Raw genomic sequence first — 19,434 nt, forward strand, 5'->3', positions numbered from 1 at the left:
AAAATCTGCAATTAGAAGATGTACAGCTCACGTGACCACCTTAGGATTCTGTTCCTTAATTTTGCTGCATCTGTAGATATAGTCAAGGCATAACAAGTACCACTGGGATTGTGTCACAGCTAGCTTTAGTTGGATTATGGCCATGATGTGCTAATTAAATTGGCCCTTCCCAATTAAGCATGGCCTTGCTATTAAACTGATTAAGGCTTTCAGCCCTACCAGTTCATGTTTTAAAACAATTAAATTTAGAACCCCAAGCACACCAATGTTCCTGCCAAAGCAAAAGGCAGGTGCAGTTATCATATGCATTCTTCTCTGATGTGTCTGTCAATTGGAAAATCTGTCCGGGTGCCATTTTAATGGTTGGAGTCGTTCGGCAAGTTACAATTCCAATTTTCAATCATTCCCATGAATGAGGTTTGGACCAGTAGGATTTATTTTGAAATAGAGTCAGTGAGAAACAAAAGGAAAGCATCAGCACGTTTGCTTGAATCATGCATACTCTGCTCACCCTGGCATAGAAAGATAAAGATACTTTTCTCAACTCTTGATGACTACATGGACAATCCAAACAACTTTCTTGTCAACAGCATGGAAGTGGTTTGCCATTTCCTTCTGGGATATTTTTTCAGCTTCCCAGTCATGCCTACAATACTGGCCTATAGTAGTGATCTTCCTTCCAAATACTAACCAGGTCAGAACCTGCCTAGATTTTTCAAATCAGCCAAACTGAACTAGATGAAGCCACCTGCTGTGAGAAACCAATGTCTCCATTAAGCTGAGCTCAACTTTGATTATAAGGGCACATCCTTGACAACAAGATGGATGTGGTTTGCCATTGTCTACTTTCAGGTAATTTAAAAAAAAAAATCCCAGATGTAACCTTGCTTAGTTTCTGAAACTATTCAAGGGCATATAGATGTAAAAAATAGATAGATGATAGATAGATAGATAGATAGATAGATAGATAGATAGATAGATAGATAGATAGATAGGTAGATAGGTAGATAGGTAGATAGGTAGATAGGTAGATAGGTAGAATAAGATTCCTCAAAGAGGATTGAACTCTATGGAATCCAGACTTTGGACTCTTGAATGTAAAAGAAAAAAGAAAAGAAAAAAGAAAAAGCAAACTGGAGAAAAGTAAACTCCTCTTTGAGTTGAGCCTCAGCTGTGAGGACTGACTTGACCTACTTGAGTTTCTTATCCTAATATCTTCAAGAAGCACATGACTGTTTAGCTGGTAGGAGACAAGGAAACACTGCAAATTGTTGAAGGTCCAATTTGTTATTTGCTGCTAAGAAATTAAGGCTTCCCTCCTTCCAGGCCCATGCTCTGAACAACAGAAATTGTTGCTTCTTTCTGAGGCAGCTGGAAACTCATCTGTGCACCAGAGCGCATGTAAACTAATCCTGTCCTGAAAGTCTAAAATAAAACCTGTGTCTTTCTTCTGATGTCTCATGGGGGTTGCATATGCCTCCTAATAATATTTTCCTGTCACCTTAAATTATTTAATGGAGTTTGGTGCATTCTCTTAAAGCCCTGCTTTGTGGTGTCATGAAAAATTTTCTCAAACATTTTCACCTGGCTTTATGAAGCTGGAAAAGAAAAGGAAGACTCCAGATATTCTGAAATGTATAAAAATACATTAGAGTCTCAAACACAGTTCTATGTGTGTTTGCCATCACCTGACTAGAGGTGGTGGTGATGAAGATGAAGATGAAGATGAAGATGATGATGATGATGATGATGATGATGATATGCACATCAACATGAAATCACAGCTGCCAGTTCTTTAGCTGGTGATGGCCTTCATTCGCATCCAGTTCGTCCCAAGAACGTTGGATGTCATAATGTACGTATATGTGTGGATCCAAGCAGTGTGGCCTTTTGTAATTGACAAATGGAAATGTTGTCAATGCGCCGATTTTCTAAGTGTCGTCCACAGCTTTTTGGTGTAGCACCCAGTGGGTGCACACAGATAACCACTGGGATCACCACTGCTGGTTTATGCCATAATCTTTCAACTTCAGCTTTCAGTTCTTGATACTTTGTGATCTTCTCCAATTCTTTGTCTTCTGTTGTACTATTCCCTGGTATTGCCACACCAATTATCCACACTTTCTTCTTTTCAACCACAGTTACATCTGGTGTGTTATGCAACAAGATTTTATCCGTTTGTATTCAGAAATCCCACAATATTTTAACCTGCTCACTACTTTTTCAGCTATATGTTCCCACCAATTTTTCATTACTGGCACATTATAATTTTTACAGATTTCCAGTGAATAATTTTGGCGACTGTGTTATGTTGTTCTTTATAGTCAGTTTGTGCTATCTTCTTGCATGAGCTGAGTATATGAACTACTGTTTTTTCTGCTTCTTTGCACAATCTACACTTTGAATCTTTTGATGATTTTTCAATTTGAAGGTCAGATTCTGACCTTGACTGAATTTGTTTTGAACAGCTTGCTCCTGAGCAGTCAAAATCAAGCCTTCAGTTTAGTTTAGTTTAGTTTTGTTTTAATGTTCCAGTTGTAAGCCATTGCCAGGTTTTATTTTTATCCATTTTCCGCTCAATCTTTCATGATGATGGTGATGATGATGATGACGATGACCATTATTTTATTTATTTATTTATTTACTTACTTATTAAATCTCTCCCCACCCATCTCCTCCCAATGGGGGACTCTTATCATTATCATCTCTTCATTAGGCTCTTGAAGGTCATGAGCAAAAGTGTGTAAATTCAGGAAGATTAAGTTTAAAAATTAAACTCAAATCACTGATTCCGGAAAAAGAAATAGCATATGCATAGAAAACATGCAATGTTGGGATAGTGTCACTATTGATTTAATAGTTGATTTGGCAGGAAAAAAAACCCTATACATCTTGATAGAGTGTATGTGTGTGTGTCTGTGTGTCTGTGTGTCTCTGTGTGTTTTAAAGAAGCATTTGGATTGTTCAGATATCCAGCTTTTATTTTCATCCTTTTAGGACCATTTGTTTCCATCTGGTTGCTACTGTTTTTATACAGCTTTCCCTTGGCTGCTCTGTCATCTTGCATCTTCTTTTCTAATTCATGGACCATCCCACTGAGTTAGAGCTCATACAGTCTTCAGCACCAGCGAAAAACCTTTTATTGTCCCATGCATTAAGAACCACTTTTTGAAATGGCTTTTACTGCTTAACTTGGGTTGGAATCACCCACTGAGCCAAGCCACGGTTTGTTTAACCTTGGTGTATGAAACAGGGCATAATCTGAATGCAACCATAAAGATTGTGCTTGCCAGCTTCTTGAGCTAAAAGGAAACAAATCACACTATGGATGAGTTCAGTGCACAAGCTGACCCTCCGTTTCATCTTACTGGCTGTGTCTTGCATTGTGGTTAACTTGTATTTTGTTTCTAAATTATTTGATCAGAGAGCTGTGGCAACTGAGCAGTCTAAAAATGTAAATAAATCAATGCTAGGGTGGTTGGGTTGGTAGCTGATATACTGAAGCTTTGGCTAAGCGGTGACACTGGCAAATAATGGGGGGGAAAAAAAAGCAGAAGAGAGCTACCAAAACATTTCTGGAAATTTACTCTAAGTAGATTTACTCCCTTCTAGTCAACAGTATGAAGGAATAATTTGAACAGGACTTTTTGTTTCTATGTAGTTCCCAGGCTTGATTGAGAGAAGTCAGCGTAACTCTTTATTCAACTTTTTTTCCAATTGCTGCAAGCAGGGGAAAAAAAACAAAACAAAACTCTTCTAACATATCAATTTCTTTGACATCTGTCATATATTTTATATCAAATTCCCATTTTCCCCAATTCTAATGAAGAAAGAGAGCCATGCTGTAAATATCTTTTCATGCCTGATAGCTTACGTCAAAAAGAATGTCAACTTATCTCAGTTCTGTATACTAATAGGCCTGATGTGGTATATGCATCTTCTGTTGTAAATTCTATACAATAAAAGTGGCCAGAAATGCTTTTGGTTTCCAAGTAAATTAGTGCACAGACTAAAAAAGGCAGGTTTTCTTGTACACAGATGACTGGAGAAAAGCTCTGATTAAAGGCTTTTAACAATTCACCATTTCAAGAGTGAAGGTTGTACCCCCATATCCACTCCAGTTCCAAACAATCAAAATGGCCAAACCTCCACTGACTTGGCCTTAGCCTCCTTTCTGTGAAACCATTACTTAGTTCCACCCCACCTTTGGCTGATATTATGCCAGAGTCTCCCTAGGTTGACCTGGAGTTTGGAAGAAGTGGAGAAGTGGAAGTTGGAAAGAGTATAACTTGGCTCCTTCTTTGCTCCTGTCCTTTCAATCCCTTTTTGGGAGCCAACCCTCAATGGTTGGTCAACAGAAATTACTGGTGCCTCATTCTTATCCTTTCAACCTATATATTTCAGTGGCTTTTGATAACATCAACCATGGTATCCTTCTGGACTGCCTACACCAATTAGGAGTGAGGGGCACTGCATTGCAATGGTTCTCCTCATTTCTCTGTGGTCAGTATTAGCAAGGTGGGGTGAACAGAGAGAGAAAGAAAATGAGCTTCAGCATCAATCTTGCCCCTCCTGTTTAAAATGACTCTACTGGGTGATGTATCCATTGACTGGGGTCAGATATCATCAATATATCTTGACCCTTGGCTGTCCATGCAATTCTGTCAAGGTCTTATCCCATTATCTAGATGCTGTGGAGTCTAGATTGGAGGAACACACTCAGGCTCAACCCTACCAAGAGTTATTATATTTGGACCACACAGAACCACAAACTTTCCATCTTTACTCTTGAATGGGACTGTACTTCCTTATTCAGGACTGGTGCCCGATTTGGAGGTCCTACCCAAGGAGCAGGGGGAAGCTGTGGCTAGGAAAACCTTTGTACATATTCATCTTGTGTGCTGGTTGTGTATTTTTCTGGACTGGGAGGTCTTTCAGACAATCACTCATGTCTTGTTTACTTCATGAATCCACTCTAGATGGGCTGCAGCTGGTCCAGAATGTGGAGCATGGACAGTTATGATTCTCCATTACTTCATATTTTTATTGCTTCTTTGAAAAGATCACCTAGCTTTTATTATAATGGTGTAAAATAGTATGGTATCATGGCTAAGGTGTGAATTCATTCTGAAAAAAAAACAGGCTCAAATATCTACTTAACATGATTGGCCCCCAAATCACTCAAAATCATCTCATCTCAATGCGTTACAACAATAAATGAGGAGAATTTCCCACATGCAATTCCTTGTGTCCCTAGAAGAAAACTGAATGCCCCATTAGGGGTAGCCTTGAAGAGATTATCATGTACCTGAGGCAGAGCAGATGGACAGATGTATCTCAGACTGTTATAAGTCAAAGCCTTCTGTGACATTCCTGTTCTGCTTTATCCCTCCAAAACCCTAGCCCACTGCAAATGTTAATGTCATAGCAGTCACACAAAAAGCATACCAACAATCTTCCACGTTTCCATAAAATGCTATGTTGTCCAGGCAAGTGGAAGAATTTCTTCAAATCACAGTGACCTTTGTGATCAGGGGTCCTAATCAGAGTGACCAGTATCGCTGAGAAAGATACCTGCTTGAAAACCCTATGGAGTTGGTGCTGGTTGGTGTGATGAATAAAATGGGGAACTAATAGAATGATGACAAATAAATGAGTAAACAGCTTGCTTCAATGTAAAGGGGCTTCTTGTGTTCTTTCTGGTTCCATTTTTATATATAAAAAAAAAGAATTGGTAACAGTTGTAGGTCTAGCAGGCTCATGGATGCTTCTGCATTTTGTCCTGGTATCATTCTCTATCAGATGTCAGAATCAGCTTGGAGGCCCACCTTAGATGACTGGAGTTTCAATGGACTGAGAGTAAATGATGGATAATGAACTGAAGCATTTAGTTTGTCAGGCTTTCAGCTTTTCATTTGTTAAAAAGCACCATCTAATGAAAGCCACCCACATCCAACAGCTGGGTCACTGGAAATGAAGCCAGTTTATGGCTACTATTGCTTAATTCCCACTGTCACTTATTGCACAGAAATAGATTGCTCTACATGCTCAAGATTAGTTAAATAGGCATAGCTTTTTTAGTGCATGTGTGCATATTATACATACACAGCTGTATATGTGATTGCAAATAATATATTGCACGATTTATTGCAAAGGAATTTTATCAATTTCAATCAGTTTTATAGGAGGGCATTTTGTGTTTTCATTTGTTGTTATTTATAGCTGGGAAAGGGAGTGATTGATGGGGAAGAACAGGAGGCAAAGTCCATCCAGACATGCAAAGTGAATAAGCAATAAAGACAATAGAAACAAATTAAATTTCTTTAAATTAAATTAAAAAGAAAGTGTAAGGATTAGCAATAGCTTCTGACCAAGAGTGATGGAGAAAAGATTGACCAAAGGAGTCATCTGACAACCTTGAAGCGTGATGGGTCTGCAGCTTGGAATTCTGGGACCTGCTATCCCGAGGCATCTGGAAGTCACCAGGCTGAAGCAGAGGGGAGAATTAAGGATTTTGGAAACTGTTTAAGATTAAATAAGGTGGCCAGCAAAGGAGAACCAGCTTCTGCCCCAGTCATTAGTGAACCTAAGAAAGAAATTCAGGCTGCCTGCTCCCATTTGCATCTGGCCATTTTGGGATTAAGAGACTTGAGGGGTATTTGGTGACAGCCAAGCAGTTGAGTGTTGCCTGTGGCTTGACCTCCACATCACCGTCTTCACGAATGAATCACCACTCTCAGGAAACCCACATGGCCCTGGCTGAAATATGATACCTATGAATGGAGTAAGAGAGCCCGGAGTCGCTTTGTGTAAGATGGGCGGCTATATAAGTGTGACATATAAAGAAATGAAATGAATAAATAGAAGGAGCTCAGTAATTTCAGAAGGTCCGCAACATCCTCAGCCATACCCCACAGCCGTTTTTTGCGGTGATTCTCTCTCTCCACACCACCCTTTTCTTAATTTCTTAATTTTTAATTATTATTTATTTATTTATTTATTTTAGTGCTGAAGTGAGAACCGGATTATGGGTGATCTTTACTGTCCCTGTTTTCCCTCTTCTTTCACTTTTTATGACGAGAAGTCAAGGGTAATAGCACCACGAGATTGTGTAATATTTTCTGCATGGGAGGAGGAGAGGGGAGGGAATTCATTAGGGCTCGGTCTGGAGCTCTGCAAAGCAGTGACTAAAATCCCATAAATACTTCCAGTTTTAGTCTGGCAGCTGCAGGAAAAAAAAAAAAGGAGCCTTCTCTGTCTCTCTCCTCCCCTCTGTCTCCTCCCCAGCCCTTCTTCTATCATTCTTTCTCCAAGACCGGTATTTAAAATGTAAATAAAAAGAAAGCTTTTAGGAGATTTAAGTGTTTCCCCTTGGTATTTAAATTATTCAATTATAACCAAAGCTATTAAAATACAGTTAATTAAAATGGTTAGAGTGTTTTCCTTTGCACTGATCGCAGTGCTGCCCTCTTTCTCCCTCTAGCTGTTTTAATTCCTATTAAAAATGATAATGCTCTACTTTATTCATAAATGCAGCAACCTTAACGTGCAGTTCTTCAAGGGATCCCTTTGGTACACACGGCTCTAGCTTGCTCTTTTTCCTGCAGTGATGTGGAAATTTTGCTCTAGTCTTTGGAGGTTTCATTGGCACTTAATAAGAAAGGGTTCAGAGCCCAAATGCAGGGCAGTTCCCAAAAAAAAAAAAAAAAAAAAAAAAAAATGGTTGCCCCCCCCCAAAAGAGGGGGGGAAGCATTTAAATGCAGTAAAAGTATTTTGATGCAGCCAAATGTCACTAGAGGCTTCAAGAGATCTCCAAAGTTTAACAACAACAATTGTAATAACACTCAGACCCAGGTTTCATAAGTGACAATATTAAAGCCAGCAGATCACCACTTTAAAGAGTTTATGAGAAAGGTTTTCATTGCATTCCAGTGGAAACAGAGTGACTTGTGGCTGCAATATAAATGAGCAAGAACATTCTGTTCTGTTCTGTCCTGTCCTGTCCTGTTCTGTTCTGTTCTGTTCTGTTCTTATGGTTTAGTATTATTGATAGTTGAGAAGCAGTTTGCTGCAATGGCTAAGGCACCAGGCTAGAAAATGGGAGACTGGGAGTTCTAGTCCCACCTTAGGCACAAAGCCAGCTGGGTGACCTTGGGCCAGTCCTTCTCTCTCAACCCTAGGAAGGAGGCAAGGGCAAACCACTTATGAAATATCTTGCCAAGAAAACTGCAGGGACTTGTCCAAGGCAGTTCTGGCTCTGCTTATGGTTGAGTGGAGAAACAATATTCCCAGCTGTTTTAAGATCCTCTGGAAGCTTCTTATAAGGTTTTGTTAATTTCTAAGAAATTATATTCCAAAGAGAAGGGTATTGAGAATTGCCTTTCAGATCTGGAAGATCAGACCTGGCATTCATTTAAATGGGTGGCCATACCAGATATTGGAACAGAGTGGAGCCTTCAGTCTGCCTGATGTACTGGAATACTTCTCCTTCTCTCACTTCAACTAGGCATGGGGTGCGCAAGAGATGGGCAGGGCTAGAGGGTGTGTCCCAAGTGGCAGGAAATTTCTTCCCAGAGGTGGAGCAGAAATGACTTTTCTCCATCGGTGACCAAGGAGAAAGAGCAATAAGGAAGATGGGCAATTGGAAAAGTTTAAACACACACTTATAGTTTGGGGTGGGACGCAGCAGGCAGTATTAAATTAAAATGAAATCCATATGTTAAGATGGAAACCCTATACGCATTTACTTTGGAACAGTTGCAACCCTTCATTTTCCTCCCTGGAACCACAGCACAGTGACTGTTAGCCAGTACACAATGACATAATTCTCCATCAGAGAGAATGACATTATTGGTGTCATATTTCAGACTGCCCTGCCATATTTGTTTTGTGGCCAGACCTGGCAGAGCACTAGAGTCATCACAGCCCCTTCTGCACCCCTTGCCACACATCCTGACCTAATGCTTGGGTGGAAAAGGAGTTAACAGAATGAATTTCATATTATATCACATAGAATAGGTCTGTTAAATGAGCATTCCTAGATCTGCTAATAGAAACAACTGCAGGGGAGGGTTCAAAAAGTCAGAGAGTAACTCACAACTCTGCAGTGGTGGCTGCCATTTTGACTTTTTTGCTCCGGACAGCCTTGCCTGCTGGGAGGAAGTCCCATTTATCTCAGTTGGGCTGGCTTCTGAATAAACTCTATTGCTCTGAATCAGCCAATAAACACCACTCGCTTAAAAAAGAGACCTTTTTCACCATTCTTTATTCAGATTCTTTGTTAGACCAAAAGGAAAGGATGAACTCATTCTTTGTCAGAACTCTTTACTTTGTGAGCCCCGTAAATCTTCCTTCTCATGAATAAACAAGGCTTGCTTTATTTATTTAGGGTCGAAGGAAATCAGAGGAGATGGAGGCTGTTACGCAATGACCATGCTGGGTTAAGTTTATTCAAGCTGGAAGATATGATGAGGAAGGGCAAAAGTATTAGCTTGGTGGTTTGTTGGTTTCATAATGCGCTGGTACCTGCTGTGCTCTGAATCCTGTTACTAAATTCATCTCCAGCAAGCTGTTTTCAGCTCCTTCCCACTCCACCCCCATTCAGATGAGTACTATTTGTTCTTCAGAGACCTGGAGTTCCAAGATAGGATTGGACACAGAGGTGACCTTCTGCAGATGTCTTACAGCTTGACTGGTCAAATGCAGCATCAAGTAAAAGCAAGATTTGAGCATCCCCAAAGATTGCCATAGAGCTTAGAGTCCTAGCATAAATTACACACCATGTGCTTCTGGTTTTCCCTCTGCTGCTATGGTAAGCAAGATGACTGAAAGTTCTTACCCATGGCGAGATTTATGAATCCCATGAGGAATCAGGGCCCCCACAAATCTCACAGTGACTCTGATTGATTGTTCAGAAGGACATTTGCTAAAAAATTAGGAGGAAAGGGAAATAGGAGGAAAGGAAAGAGAGTCTCTGTCTCTGATTCACGCGTCCCACTGATTTCAATGAAACATTGTAAGGAAGGTCTTTCCCACACAACCACTATTATTTTTCCTCAAATTTCACAAGGGCTTTCAAGCGTCTCACTGCTAGGCTGAGCTGACCAGAGCCAATGGTGCGCCTTCCAACTGACCAATATACTGTATACGTAGACCTTCAGGTTCAAAGAAGACATGCTATTGTGCAGTCCATTTGTGGGGACGGAGATGGCTCTGCAGTCCCAGTTTGGAAGTGCATGGTCTATCACAATGGGAATCCACTGTTGTAGTAACTGTGGGTGTTATTCTGTGATGCCTCTCACGGTTTTCATCAGTTTTTGGCAGCTCCAACTGACCAATAAAAGAGTGTCAAAATCACCTTCCCTGCTCCCCATCCTTGTCTGATGCTGTGTTTGATTCAGAACAACAAAATATGAAGAAAACAAAGCTGGACAAAGAGGACACTGGAATATTATGGTGGCTTAGCATCTGTGAGGAACAGCCAAGGAGCTCAGATGCAGAAGTTTCCATCAAGGGCAAACTGATCCTTGCCCAAGCCCTGCAACTTCCAACATCACCAATTCTAAAAACAAAAAGATTGTACTTTCAACCATGTCACAGCTACACTGGAAGGAAATTGGGAGTAGTCTCAAGCCACATATGTTTAAATGTGCATTGGGCTACCATCAAAATCATTGCTCAGATATCTGATCCTGTGATAATGTCCTTCACACAGTCAGGAAAAAGCTACAGAAGCCAGAATAAGGCAACCTTGTACAAATGCAAAGCACATGGAAATCAGTCATCAGTGGGGTAAAGGACAACAGATACTATGCTCAAACTGAGTGGCACAGTAAGCAAAACCAATTAAATGTCATTATCTCCCTATGTACATCTCTTGAATGATCAAGATGCACTTAAGCAAATATGTTTGACGCCTATACAGATATCTAATTAAACTGAGAAATAATGTCTTAGCAATAAAGTTCAGATGGAGTGAGTGAATGTTGTGGCAGTAGATCTTGCACTGAGAGAAGAGGTAAGTAACAGCCTTGTGAGGTCATCCAGACAAGAATCACACCCAATAATACTAGCTTTAACTTTATCGTAATATTGCATTAACAGAACCTTGCAGGTCTGAAAGTATCTCTCTCCCCCTCACCTTTAAAGTCCAAGAAACTAGGGAGGGTCACCTCTGAGATGTTTGCCACACCTCCATTCCTTCTGTGGGCTCGGCTGCCTCTTATCTGACCATTGTCTACTCTGCGACTCTTCGTCCTGTCTCCAAGGTCAATCCCACATACCATTATAGTATGTAACTACACTATTCCTACAGTTGCTCATTCCTGATCTTCAGTTTAGTTATCCCACCTCTTTAATGCAGAATTCAACTCTAAAGCTTTGAGAAACATGGCTGTTAAGTCTTTGAAACATACTGCAAGGGTGTCCACAGGATATGGTTGAAAAAGTCAAGATGGAGGCCAGGATAGCCTCAAAGCTCCACCTGTTTCTCATGTCCATCTGGACTTTGTTGACCAGACCCGGTGGACGCCCCTGAAACAAAACTTATCAGTGGATGACGCTGTTTCTTTTTCTCTTCCTGCTCCATCCCTTTTCCTGTGGATTCCTTTTAAAATGTAAAATGGACATCAGGGATTGCCTTACAAATAAAATTGCTGAACCATGTTGGGAGCCACCCTTTGGTTAAAGAAGGTGCTTTAAAAAATATATCAAATTATATAACAAATAAAATCAATATAATTTAACATGGGAGAGACCTTTGAAGAATTTGGTATTTACAGGGGGAAAAAAAGGCTGGGGGAGTGGAGAGCATCCAGAAGTACAAAAGCCTGCAACTTGTATTTGTTGCACCAAAAAGACAGAATTAAAACACACAGAGAAGACAAGCCATGTCAAGATCCAAGGACAAGGGTTGGCAAAGGAAGTATAACCTTTTGGACATACAATTTTTCTGCTGTAGCCACATAAGCCCCATTGCACAGAAGGGTAAATTGAGTCAGGCAACTTTAAAATCTGAGTGCAGAGCTGGAGGAATAATGTATAGTGGGACACACTCTCCCTGCCCCCCAACAAACTGAGGGGAACACCACTATGGAAATAGGTATCATTTCTCTCTCATACACACTCCTCCTCCTCTCCTCTGAGAAATGCATAGATTTCTTATCTGATAGTTCAGTACTTTAACGTCCTGTTTGATGACATGGCATACCCTGGTGCTTGAGAAAGGACCTTTCAACATGTTGCACTCAAAGTGAAAAGCTAATCAGAAATTTTTGTTTGGTTTTCCTGGAACTCTTTGGGCTTTGTGGAGAGGTGAAAAGGGGACTGCTTTGTGGAGACAGATTAATTTTCAGGAGTGATGAGAATCAGCATGTCAAGGGGAAGGAAAACCACCCCTCTGTTCCACTCAAGAAGTCACAAGAACTGCTGGGATTCAAAGACGCCATATTGTTGACTGCCGCTACAGGCGTTCTGTATCTGCCTGTATTTCATCTGGGAATTGGAAATCTCCAAGAGGCAGAAAGGGCTGTGCTGCGGCTCGTGCCCGCTGCCTGAATGCCTGGTTCTGAGCAGGCTTATGTAGGACACGTGGAAGAAGCATAACCTGAAGAAAAGGAGCTGTAAGCAAATGCTGACTTGCAATTGCACATTCATGCCATGGCAGGACAAGCAAATGACAGCCACTTGAGTAATGAGCTTGGGCTAGCTGGCCCACAAGAGTGCTTGGTGGTTGCACTCCTACCTATGTTGGAAACTGATCTCAGGCTGCATTTAAAGCCACACTGGCTTTGTGGCATGAATGGAAGATGTAATAGAAGGATTCTCCCCTTCCCTTCCAGCCATTCAGGAATATCTGCAGGGGATGGTCAAAAAAGTCAAGAGGGTTGGTGTTTTGTTTTTGTTTTGGTGCCTCCGAGTCAGTGTTGACTCCTGGCGACTGGACAAGTCCCAGCAGTTTTCTTGGCGAGGTTTTTTGGAAGCGGTTCTCCATTGCTTCCTCCTAGGGCTAAGAGAGCATGACAGGCCTGAGGTCACCCTGGCTAAATGCTTAAGGTGGCACTAGCTCTCTTGACTTTTGGGTCCCTACTCTGTGAACACCCTGCAGCCATTTCTTCTCTGTTTTTCTACTAGCTGGCTACACAAATTACACAGAGCAATGGAAGAAAGTAAGACAGGAACTTCACGGTGCTCATACGACACCACAGTTCTTTCCTGAAAGTGATTCCACAGATGCCCCAATTGCTGACCTCAGAAGAGCTACAAAAGCTTACGCCATGTTGAATCTGTTAGTCGTCAAATGTCACAGCAGGCAAATAGTGTTATTGCCCTCAGAGGTGTATTGTTCCAACCTCAAAGGCCAAAGAAATGGGCTGGGAGAATGACCTTGGGAGACAGGAGGAAGAGCCACAGCCTACACAACAGTCTGATAAATGACATCTGACTCCAGAGGAGAAATGGGGGTGGAGAAAGACTCTCAGAAGGGACCCACCCTAGCTTAGTAGGACCCACCCTAGTATTAGGGCAAAGAACCAGCAACTTTGCATGCGCCGGACTTGTGAAATTTCAGCAGCCAAGAAAGCTGTTTTTTTTTTTTAAAGGGGGTAGCTGTGGAATACAGGGATAGAATCATATTCCAATTCCTACTGTGACTAAATGCAGGGGTAGAGTCACTTTTAAAATACATCTCTGCACTCTTCCCGCTTTTCCAGCTCTTTGGGTAGGCATTTCTTAAATGTTTTAATGAGTTGAAGGGTTTGACAGAAGGGAGGATTTTAAAGTAAGACTAGCCATTTTGTGGAAAAAGAATTGGTAAGTAGTGTGCATGAGAAGGAGAAGACAGCTGGGTTTCAAACATTGCACGTTGCTTCAGTTTTGGAGATATCTCATTTCTCTCCGGTGTGGGATTATTTGTCCCTGCTGAAAGTGCATGAGAAGATAAAAGAAAAGGTAAAGTAAAAAGGTCCTTCATCTCTCCACAACCGCTCTAACTGCGGGGTGGGTTTGCAAGAGAGAGAAGAGGGGGCCTAAAGAGCATCTGAAAGTGATTATCTTCGCTTGTCTAGGCACATTCCTGACACAGCTAGAGGGAGAGAGAGAAAAATCCAGTTCTGGAATCATCCTCTCAGTTGAATCACTGATGTTTTCATACATTTAATATCAGTGACTCAGCTCTCTGACCATGAAAGGATGGGAGGACCAAAGAAAAGATTCTTTGTGTCCTCAGCCTTCCACGCACCACAAGGTCAGGAAAAAAAGAGAAAAAAAATAGGCTTCTGCTTGTGTTTCTTGGCAGTTTCCTAAGAAGCCAGAGTCAAAAGAGGACAAGCAAGATGGCCTGTCCTTGGATACCCTGAAGTATCTAAGCTGGCAGAGAGACGCAGCTGTTGGGAAGAAGATGTAATGGAGAAGTCTGCCCCATGTTCCCCCTAAGAAGGATTAAGCAATGGGGAGACTTCAGTATGATGCTCTTGGGAACTCTGAATGCAGGGACTCCCTTATCTAACTGTTCTTCTTCCTGCAGCTATCCACTGCCCTCTCAGATGGCCAGCCTCAGGATCTACACCACAGCCACCTTTCAGTGAATTCTCAAGCCACCCGCTTTGGCTGGAAAGGAAACTAGGCAAAAGTAAAGTCAAGGCCCTTTCAAGCTGAACTTGATTCCTGGTGACCTCAGATGCATCCATGTATGGGTTATTTTTTGGCACCAGTATGGAAATGTTCTGCTGCTGATTTCCTCTGGGCTGTTTTCTCAACTCTAGGATTTCATGGCAGTCTCTCGTCCAAGCACTAACCAGGTTCAAGGATGCTTAGCTTCTTCAAGATCAGACTCACTCAGCTAGGTACATAGACATCCATGGGATGGGGGGGGGGGGTCATGAAATGTGTGTCCCCATGTCATGACACAAACTCCTTTATCTATGAACTTGTATCTGATGTCAGATTGGAAGTATGAAAGGGTAGGATTTGGGTTGTGATGTCATAATGTACCTTCCATCACTATTTCCCCATCAGAGATAGTAGACGTCTCTGACTATGTGCTTCTACCTGAGTTGGATGTCCATTCCTTTTCTTGGTACCAACTTGGAAATGGTTTGTCATTGCCTTTTGACTTCTCAGTCTAGCCTACCAACCTGGGATTTCCATTCAAGTAGTGATCTGGTCTGACCCTCCTTGGCTTTTTCAAGGTCAGGCAAGGTTGGCTAAGTGCTGTCAACTAGCTGAGTGAAAGAAATTAACAAAGTATGAACATTTAAAATGTGTGTATTTGTACACACATACAATAATGGTTTGGACATTGTATTTCTCTGTTCTGCTCTGTTTGCACAATGTGTAAAGACAAGAGTGTGTAGTGTTCAATCCCCTGTATTTAATGGCAATGAGAACTTTGGCATGAAATTCCATGCTACAATATACACAAAGAGAAATACAGTCTTGAAATTCTGTGGTCAGAAACTGTCCATGGAAACTTGAAACTGCATTGTATTTAGGGAAATGCTAATTCTTGCACACTACCCAGTCTGATAAGTAGGCAATTATTACTTGTGGGTCAGTCAATGTTGGTCACATCACCAATAACTTTCTTACTTGACCAGAGGTTGGAAAGAATCACACCATTCTGATATATTTTGACTTTGAAGGGATGCGCCTATTGAAATAAATCTGCCATATAAGACTTCTAAATAACAAGAGAGTAAGAGAGAATTAGTAGATTATATTAAATCTCTTCTTCTATAGCGTTTACCAACATTGTCATTTCCTGTCCTTTGTAACCAAAATCTTGACCGCAATGCTGGTTCTGTGGGTATGTTCATATGGCATGCTGTTCATATGGCAATATGGCTGAAACATTCACTGCTGAACACTGTGAAAATTGATTGATTGACTGACTGACTGACTGACTGACTGACTGACTGACTGACTGACTGACTGAATGAATGATTTTTACCACCGGGCTAGGAACTGGGAGACTGTGAATTCTAGTCCGGTCTTAGGCATGGAAGCCAACTGGTTGACTGTGGGCCAGTCCTCCTCTCTCAACACTAGGAACAAGGTAAGACCAAATCAAGTGTGCCAAGGAAACTGCAGGTACTTGTCTTTGTGGTCACCAAAAGTCAAGACAAATTCGAAGGCATAGATAGATGATAGGTAGAAAGATAGATTTATATCCCATCTTTGTTTTGTATAACTCAAGGCAGCATACATAATGTTCCCACCTTCTATTTTCTCTACAACAACCCTATGAGGTGGGTTGGGCTAAGAAAGAGGGGTTGGCCCAAAGTCACTCTATCAGCTTTCATGCCTAAGGGAGGATTAGAACTAGTCCAGCACTTTAACCATTACAACAAACTAACTCTCATGGATGGATGGATGGTTAGATGGATGGATCAGACAGGCAGATATAATAATAATTTCCTTTCTTAAGTTATCTCCTTTTTTGTCTCTTATTCTCTTTCTCTCCCTCCTCTCCTTTTCTGAGCAAATCTGAAAAATCAGGAATTAAAGCAAAGCTGTGAATCATTCTTCCCTTTGCCAAAGCCACTCTCTGGGTGGGCCTTTTTGGCTCCCTTATAGAATTTGCCTTTATGACCCTGTCAGGCTCCCTCTTCTCCTTGGAGGAGTTGCATTTCCCCCCAGCCATGATTTTTCCATTACACTAAAGGAAAGGGTGTCATGTTTAATTATCAGAAGTATTGTGCTTCTTACACTTTTATCCCATGTGTTTTCCCAACCATATTTAAGGAATTAAAACTGAAGGCAGATCTGGATTTTACACTCATTTTGTGTGCTTCTGCATGAATTGCTTCATTTTTTTAAGAAGAAAGGAAGTCCAAAAAAATGATTTCTATTACAGATACAGCAGAAGTCTTATCTGTCTATAATTGTGAGCAAGGATGTGATCTTTCTACACCACCACTGATTGAATTATTCATCATAATCTGAATGGGAGACCTGATGAAATTAAACACCTTGGTGAAGGCTGAGTAGAAGAAAACAAGGCTAGAGCAGTAAATTCCTCAGATACACATTGGGTGGTCTCCTCTGTGAGTGGAATATTGTGAGTTTCCAGAAACCTATTGAAGTTAGGATTTCTTAAGTTGCACTAACTTTCTCTCAGAGCATTCCAGTGAGCTCCAAATCATGATTTGGGATCTTCTGCCACAGGTCTTTCACTGGCTATATCTGTGTAAGTCTCCAGTAGAAGCCATAAATACATCACATAAATCATGAAATTATGTGTATGATGCTTTGCTCACCCCCCTACCCCACTTAACATATAATGAGTTTTCCAAACCCCAATAACCAGTACAACAAAGCCTTCTGAATTTTTTTTTCTATTGTTCTAGCTAAATCAATTCACTTATCACAACCCAGAGGATGACAGATAGAAAGTAAATAACAGTCTTGCCAATGGAACACATGTATTTATTACTAAGGCTGGAAAACCACATGGCCCTTATTTTTAACTTAGGGTTAATTAGGCAGCATTTGTTCATCTAAGCCATGACTTTCTGCTATATTGGATGGCAAATCTAAACTACGTACCCGTAATTATGCAGCCATCAGGTTCTCGGCGATGGGAAGGCTGTCACTTTCTGTCTCATTATCATTATTCTAGGTAAACTATAACAGAAGGCACTGACTTAATCACTGAACAAGAAGAAGGAGTCCACTCAAGAGGAATAGAACAGCTGCTGACCATCAGGTTCACCAGCTTGGTGGATTCTAAAGTAGTGACCTTCTAGAAATTAACCTGAAGCTTGAGACCTCCTAGACCACAACTTTTCTTCTAAAAACTACCAATTTCCAGAGGCTCAGGCACTATGCATCTATCGTCTTCCTCAGAATGCTCTCCACATTCATAGTAATTGCCTAGTCCGAAATGTAAATATTCTCCAGACTTCTATGAAGGTCACTGGGACCAAGGAAGAGGATTTGTGACCTGAAATAAATATCTATACAATATACACACATACATAGACATGCATACATATATGTACATACAGACCTATGAACACTGCAGAAGCAAAATATGTGTCAGATCTAGGGTAATCTATCCCACAAGTCAATAACTTAGCCAACTTCTTCACATTTTTAGTAGAAGTAATTTTCAATCATAAATAAAGATTGCTCAGGTATGCTGCATACGAAGACAGGTATAAAGCATCATGGCTGAAAAGTATATTATATTATAATATAATAGTGTATTATATTATATTGTATTATATTATATTATATTATATTATATTATATTATATTATATTATATTATACTATACTATACTATACTATACTATACTATACTATACTATACTATACTATACTATACTATACTATACTATACTATACTATACTATATTATATTATATTATATTATATTATATTATATTATATTATATTATATTATATTATATTATATTATATTATATTCAACCAGAGTTCTTGTTGTGCTGGCTGGAGACATTTTAATGCACCCCTCCTACCTTCAGTAAACCATCATTTTAAAGTTGTGCTGAATCATACAGACCCAAATGACTGCTGTCATCTATCATTCTACTATACCAGCTGAAACAAGATGTTCCTATACTCCACTGTACCAGCCCAGAGCTGAAGAAGAAGAAGAAGAAGAAGAAGAAGAAGAAGAAGAAGAAGAAGAAGAAGAAGAAGAAGAAGAAGAAGAAGAAGAAGAAGAAGAAGGAGGAGGAGGAGGAGGAGGAGGAGGAGGAGGAGGAGGAGGAGGAGGAGGAGGAGGAGGAGGAGGAGGAGGAGGAACTAAAGTTATTTCAGAACCAACCAATTAATCACTCTTCTGTTTCCTAAGAAGTTGTCCTCTATTAATTAAAAAATACTGTTTCTATTACCCTCTAACATAAGGTCATTGGAGCTGGCTTTAGTTGGCTTCTTAGCTAGATGGTTGCCTCCTGTCAGCATTGCTGATCTATAGATAAGTTTGGATACTATTATCTGGTCATGGATTTACTTGTTTCTGGGTGAAGTAAGGAGACTGGTTGGGAAGAGGTAATACTGTTCCTTCCTAATGTCCTAATGGATGTGTCCTCTTATGCTTTCCATGATACATATCACTCTTAGATGCTTCAGCTATGAATCCAGAGAAAGTCAGTGAGTCTATGTGTGAATCCAAACATATGTAATTTCACATTTTGGGGATTAATATATGAGCCAAAGCATAGTTGGTTAGATAGTTTATTTACTTATTTATTGGGTTTCAAGGCCACCTGGCTCCAAAAAGACTCTGGGTGTCTTACACTATTTAAAAGAATAAATAATTGAAAAAGGAACATGACCAAATAAATTTGAATTTTCTGAGTATTAGTAACAAGGGCATCCCCAGAGCAAGATGGGGGAGTGAGGTCTTGTGTGCCATACAACATGCAAATGACACAAGTTACTCAGTTTATATTACACAGTTTATAT

General features: G+C 40.5%; 1 pseudogene; it reads right to left on the reverse strand.

The window, feature by feature from the left end:
• Positions 1-1,848: 1,848 nt before the first annotated feature.
• On the reverse strand, positions 1,849-9,843 carry LOC148216919 (uncharacterized; annotated as a pseudogene).
• Positions 9,844-19,434: the final 9,591 nt, after the last annotated feature.

Source organism: Python bivittatus, unplaced genomic scaffold (assembly GCF_059951505.1).
Source record: "Python bivittatus isolate LINGU-HERP-01145 unplaced genomic scaffold, Pbiv_v1 ctg000050_np1212, whole genome shotgun sequence".
Lineage (NCBI taxonomy): Eukaryota > Metazoa > Chordata > Lepidosauria > Squamata > Pythonidae > Python > Python bivittatus.